We start from the raw sequence: 7,045 nt of genomic DNA, 5'->3' as shown, positions 1-7,045 counted from the left end.
TTCGGGGGACTCAGAGAAGGATGTAGACGGTGAAACTAATCAAGATGAGCACAGAGAAAGTTGGGATAAAGATATGGCTGAAAATAGGGCTGCTTGGGATCTGGCGGTCGAATTAGGAGCTGTTTTATATAACGAGGATGAGGATATTATGGCTATTCTTCAATCTCAGAATGAAGTATTGGCACAAAAAAGAAGGCAAGAAAAACAAAAAGAGAAAGTAAGAAGGAGTCGCCCCAAAAATCGGAATAAGGTATGTAAAAAAGTTTTTAAATGATTTTTAGTTCGTGGAATATGAGGGGTTTAAGGGGGTGTTGGAAAGTAGAAAATGGTAAAAAATTTAAGCGTAAAAATAATGTGAATATGTTAGAATTCATAGAGATAAAAAAGGAGGTGATTACTAAGTTTGATGTAGTGCAATTTTGGGGTAATGATACGGTGAATTTGAAATTTGTGGGATCGGAAGGTGCTTCTGGAGGTTTATTAATAATGGGGGATGATATGATGTTTAGGTTGAGTAATTATCACAAAGAGGAGAGATGGTTGTGTATAGAAGAAAAATTGACAAACATTATTTTTTATTTGTGCGATTTGCTTGGTGTATGGTGCGTATACAAGGGAAGAGAAGCTTGCTGTGTGGGAAGAGTTGAGTTTTTTTATCGAGAATATGTCAAGTTCCTCTTTGCTACATGGGTGTCTTCAATAAGGTTGTGCAGTTGGAAGAAAGGAAAGACGCTAGTGTGTTAACTGTTATGAGCAATATGAAATTGGTGGATATAGAGCTGAATGACCGTAAGTTTATGTAGTTCAGGAGTCAATCATGCAGTCCATTTGATAGAATGTTGGTGAGTTTGGTTTTATTGTTATCATTTGAAGCACTTGGGTAAAAAGGAATAATAGAATCTTCAGGAATAAAAAAACGGGTGTTGCAGGAGTAGTCAACAGGTCGATTAGGAGTTACAAAAAGTGGAGTGATATTTGATCTTTTGGATTGTTGATGGCTTTTGCCAAAGATGATTAGAAATTTGTTTATTTTTTCTGTTTAGTACTTTTCCGTTGATGCTCCACCTTGTTGTGTTGAGCTTTTTATTTAAAAAAAAAAGGAAGAGATCATGCTATCTATATATGAAGAAATCATTCAAGGAAAAAGCCAACCAACTAAAACACATTGAGAGATACAGCTTTTGCTGATTTGGTGTTCTTTCTTATCATTTGAGTGTGTTTTAATTTTTTTTTATTGTCTAAAATTAAGTTCATATTGAGAGATACAAAAGGCAAAAATAGTTCGTTCACATAAAAGTCATTTTATACTTTTGTTTGAGTGATTGTTTCGAAAGCATACTGGGATTAGAATGTACTTTGTTCTCCTTATCTAAGTTAGGTTAGCACTTAGAGGTTACTGAGCGTAGGTTAGCTTAATTAGGTGAGTGACAAGAGTGTGACTCTTTTGAAATTAGTGATTGTAATCATTCTTGATTTTAGTGAAAATTCTACTATAGTTCGTAAAAAAGACTGAATGTAAGTTTTATTACACTTAGAGACTGAATCAGGATATATCGCCCTTTCTCAAGTCATTAAGAACCTTTAATAAGTTTATAATAGTGTGAGCCAATCTAGAATTTGAATTTTGGTGAATATTAAATGAATCAAAATTATATTTAGATTTTTATTATAATAAAAGAAAAAATAATGAGAATGAAAATTAATTTAAAAAAATTATACAAAATAAGAGCAAAAATATTAAATTTAAAAATAACTTCACTTTCCGATAAAATTACATCATATTTTATATTTGGAGTTGAAAAGCTTCACTTTTATAAGAGATGGGACTTCAACTCGACATGTGTAAAATTTTACCGACCGGTACTTGCATTATTTTTGTAATGTTTACATGACTTTATAATATACTTAGATTAATATATTTCTAATTCAATAAGAGTGACACATTTGTTAAATCAATTATAATGACTCATTGGACACCAAAAGAATAGTGACTATAATTTTTTAGTTACTAATATCTGCCGTTTAGAAAAAAATGCTTTGTTATGATTTTTTCGTAATAGAGCTTTTGTGCCGTCTAGATCAACAGTTATCTTTGTCAAACTCCCTCAACACTAATCTTGATCTCAATACTATTCTCTTTATGTCTCATTTGCACCCCTCTGAATTTTGTTTCTACTGCAATTAATTAAAATTTGGTGGACTAAAACTATTGTTTGAGTATTTGATGGAGGCTCAGAAGGATAATGTTAGAGAAGAGAATAACGACAGTGATGGGGAGATCTTGGAAGAAGAGGATATTAAGAAGGGTAAAGAGGCTTGTGCTAATAGCCTTGTTGGAAGAAATCTGAAACTGACTTACTAAGGGTTGAAAAAGGCTCCCCATGACTTTTTAAGGAGTATGTTCTCCAGGTTGGAAGATGGTGTAATACTGACTAGGTAAGTAAGAACAAAATCCAATCCTTCCCAATTTGGATTCAACTATGGGGATTGCCGGAAAGCTTCAAGATATTGGAGGTGGTGAAGAAGGTGGGAGATAACATTGCTAAGGTGTTAGAAACCAAGAAGGACTAAGCCCAAGAAGAAACCAATCCCATCTTAGCTACTTAATAGTTTTTTAAGACTACCAGTCACAAATAACAAGTCAGATTCAGAGAGATCCGTAACTAAGATTAAACAACCTTCATTAAATGAAAAAGCAGAGGATTTAGAAGAAAACTATGAAATACGGTCTAATGCCAGTAGGAGGGGAAATAAGGAGAATGCGATGGTGACTGTGAATGAGGACGAAGGATTGATGGGAGGTAAAGCTTGTGGTCAATCTGTTAAAATGGATAATCTCAAACAGCTAGCGCGCTGAAAAGCAAAGAATTATAAAGCTGTCAGTGGAGTTAAGAGAATGAATGATGGTAAGGAGAGTCCAGAAAAACAGAAGAAAATCTGCCAGTGAGAGATTCAAATGGAGGAAGCTGAAGTGGAGGGCGCCAACCGACAAATGGCATCCACGGGGCCATAAAGGTACTTGTATAGAATTGTTGGGGTTTGAGAATACCCCTGACAATCCATAATTTTAAAGAGATCTATCGATTCCACTCCCCCGAGGTTGGTTTCATCTATGAAACCAAGAACCAACCTCGCCAAGTTGAACTGAAGCTGAGACAGTGTGGGTTTCAAGATTGGTTCATTTGCAATCCAGTTGGCACTGTAGGAGGTATGGCGCTGGCATGGAAAGAGGGTACTAATTTGAGGATTATCACCTTAAGTGACTACTTTATGACAACGAAGGTTAAAGACACAATCAAATAAGAGGAATGGGGTCTAATAGAAGTGCATCTTAGTTGCTCGGCGCTACGAAAGAATGAACAGTTTGAGAAAGTATCTCAATGTATTCAACAATTCCACCATAGATGCCTCATCTTGGGAGATTTCATTGCAATTGTTAGTCCTCAAGAGAAGACAGGGGTTCTAGTGGTTCAAGTTCTTCTATGATAGTATTTAATGGGTTTATTAACAGCAACACTCTGATAGACTTAGGGATGGTAGGTAGACTGTTCACATGGTCCAATAGAAGACAATACCAAGATCTGATCTAGGAGCACCTTGATCATATGATGGCAGCAATGGAGTGGTCTAGTCTTTATCCCTCTGCAGCAGTTGTTAGGCTTAACGAAGATGGTTCAGACCATGCTCCAATACTACTGAACACTAACCCTCTCCAAGAGAGATCCAAAAGAAGGTTCAAGTTTTGAGAGAGACGGTGCAGGGTGGAAGAGGTGAAGAAAATAGTGGAGAGTGCATGGAGGTCGGACATTGAGGGTTCAACAATATTTATCTTAGCATATAAGTTGAAACAATGTACACATGCTATTGTTCAGTGGCAGCAAATATCCCAGACTAACTCTAAGGTGCGAATTGAGGAAATTCAAAGACAACTAGAGGACCTTAGAAATACGGGGATACAAAGGGGCTTTGAGGTAACTAAGTTAGAGAAAAAATTAGAGGAGGCCTACAATCAAGAGGAGAGCTATTGGAGAGATAAATTCATAATCAAGTGACTCCAGGCAGGGAACCGCAATACTAAGTTCTTCCATCAATTTACTCAAGTTCGCTGCCAGAAAAACAAGATATGGAACCTAGTTACAAATGATGGATCTATTGCTAATACCAACAAGGGGATTGCTAATGTGGCTGAGTCTTACTTCTGAGATATTTTCTCGACTTTCCTTATTGCTGATCCGAGTATGAAATTCGATACTTTAGAAGTAAAGGTGTCCCTAGCTATGAACAGAAAACTGATCAGGCCTATTTTTCTATAAGAAGTGAAAAAAGCTACTTTTAGTGTGCACCCCTAGAGTATACATGGGGATGACAGCTTCACCGCTAAGTTCTTTCATTTTTTTTGGAATATTGTGGGAGGAGATGTTTATAAAGCACTTAAGAGCTTCTTTTTAGGTGGCAGAATACTCAGGAGCTTCAATCACACCCAAATCAGCTTAATCTCTAAGATCTCAAATGCTAGAGACATGACTCAGGTGAGGCCAATTAGCCTGTCTTCTGTGGTTTATAAGATTATCTCCAAAGTATTGGTCCACAGGCTTTAAAGTGTTATGAACAAATATATTAACCATAATCAAGGTGCATTTCTGAAGGAAAGACTCATTTCATATAATATTCTAGTGGCTCAAGAATGTATGCACTACTTGAAAACTAAAAGGACAGGCATGGAGATTGAAATGGCCATCAAACTTGATATGAGCAAAGCTTTGATAGAGTGGAGTGAAATTTTGTGGTTTATATTAGAGAAGATTTTGATTCACAGCTGGTGGGTTGGATATGTGAGCTAGTTACCACTGTTTCTTACTCTGTGGTTGTGGAAGGTTAACCATATGATTTTTTTAAGCCATCGAGAGGCATCCGTCAGAGTGATCATCTCTCTCCTTATCTTTTCCTCTTTTTGTGCGGAAGGCCTCTCCTTCTTGTTACACAAAGCAGAGAAAAATAGGTGGATCCAAGATATTCAAATTAATAGGAGATGCCCTATGATCACTCACATACTCTTTGCAGACGACTCAATTATTTTTTGTAAAACCTCCGAGGATAGTTGTGTCAACATTCTTAACCTATTGGACTGGTATGAAAGTTTTAGTGGTCAGCAGGTCAATCTCAATAAATCTGTTGTGTTTTTCAGCAACAACACCCCCTCACGATGTTAGATTGGAGTTGGCAGGAAACTTGAACATCAATCATGTAGGCACCCAAGATAAATACCTGGAGTTGCCTTCTATTGTTCAGAAATCAAAGAAAATTACTTTTGGCGCTGTTAAAGATAAAGTTCAGAAACGAGTGGAAGGCTGGAAAGGAAAGCTCATTTCTTCAGGTAGAAGGCATGTTCTAATTAAGTCGGTTGGAGATGCGATACTGATTTATACTCTAGCATGCTTTAAACTCCCTGACATTCTTATCCAGGAAATCTATGACAATCTTGCCAAGTTCTGGTGGGGACAGCAAAGGAATGAAAGGAAAATAGCCTGGATGAGTTGGGATTGAATATTGATGCCTAAGAACGAAGAGGGGTTGGGGTTCAAGGATCTAAAAGCTCAAAATTTGGCTCTCTTAGGTAAACAGCGTTGGAGGATTGCAACGCAGCCAAATATACTCTTATTTAGAATGGTTAAGGGCAAGTATTTTCGCTATACAAATATTATAGATACGGAGATAGGTAATTCACCGTCTTGGTGTTAGAGGAGTATACTAAAAGGGCGCAAAGTTGTTGAAATGGAGTTGATCCCTTCCCAGCACGCATTCCATTCCCCTATTAGGCTATGTTTCCCAATCAATAATCAATCGCTATGCAGAGTTATGGATCTTATTAGACCATATATTTACTTCAGTTGATTGAAATGAATAAAATCTTAACTTAGGTAAAAAGAAAAGGGAGTAATGACTATACTATGTGTGTATTAAAATTAACTATTAAAATTAACTATTAGTATAAAATATATTAAAATATAAATACACATTGAAAATAAATTAAATTATACATATATTTATACATAAATATATTAATAACTAATTTTAATAACTGATTTTAGTGTATAAATAATATTTTAAAAAAAAAATTATAATGAATTGTTATTATTGATGAGTTGATAAAAAAAAATGATAATAATGTTTGAACAAAATGCATATATACACTAAATAAAAAGTGCAAAATGCATACACTAAAAACAGTGAGCCATCCTTCATTGACTTTCCATGCTTATATTCTTACTAAAATCTTAACAAACCTTTTCTTTACGGAACCAATTTATTCAAAGTGAAAGTGCAATTACGCCACTTTTTCACACAATAACACTAATTTAATTAACTTTCTCTTTCAACCAGGGTTTGTAATCCTACTTGTTTACAATACGATTAAACAGGACTAACATTAATAATATGTACATGCTATAAGATTTTTATTAATTACCATGAAAATCAATTCAACTATAAAGAAAAGGTTCGCTCACACTTATGAGTGCTTAGATATAAGATTTTTATTAATTACGCATTCAAATTTTTATTAATGAAATTGAATTAAGTTGGTCTAACATGATAAACATCAATTATGACTTTATTAATATTATTTTTTTAGAGGATTTTTTTCTCATAGCCATTTATGAGAACCCACTTCATTTTTTTTGTCTTCTTCTAGAGACCACATCAATGGAATAGTAGCCCTCAAGAGTGCCTTGATTAAAGTGGAATACCCAAGTATTTATTCAACCAATTTTACAAAAGCCAAACGAGTTATAAAATCAATATATCAGAAATCAAACGAAAAATTCCAACCCAACGCTCTTTCCATCACTAATTTTCTTACACCTATAACTTGAAATTGACACTATGGATCATTATTAATTAATTTATTGTAGCGCGCTGTCTCCAACATTTATATTTATATTTCAACTATCTAATGCCTAATAAAGATCACCTAGAACTCCTTATTTGCACCTTCGTCTTGGTCAACTTGTCTTTTTAGATTGCGTTTATTTATAGGTATAAATTA

Source organism: Arachis ipaensis, chromosome B10 (assembly GCF_000816755.2).
Source record: "Arachis ipaensis cultivar K30076 chromosome B10, Araip1.1, whole genome shotgun sequence".
In the NCBI taxonomy this organism is placed as follows: Eukaryota; Viridiplantae; Streptophyta; class Magnoliopsida; order Fabales; family Fabaceae; genus Arachis; species Arachis ipaensis.
Note: the sequence above shows the minus strand (reverse complement) of the source record.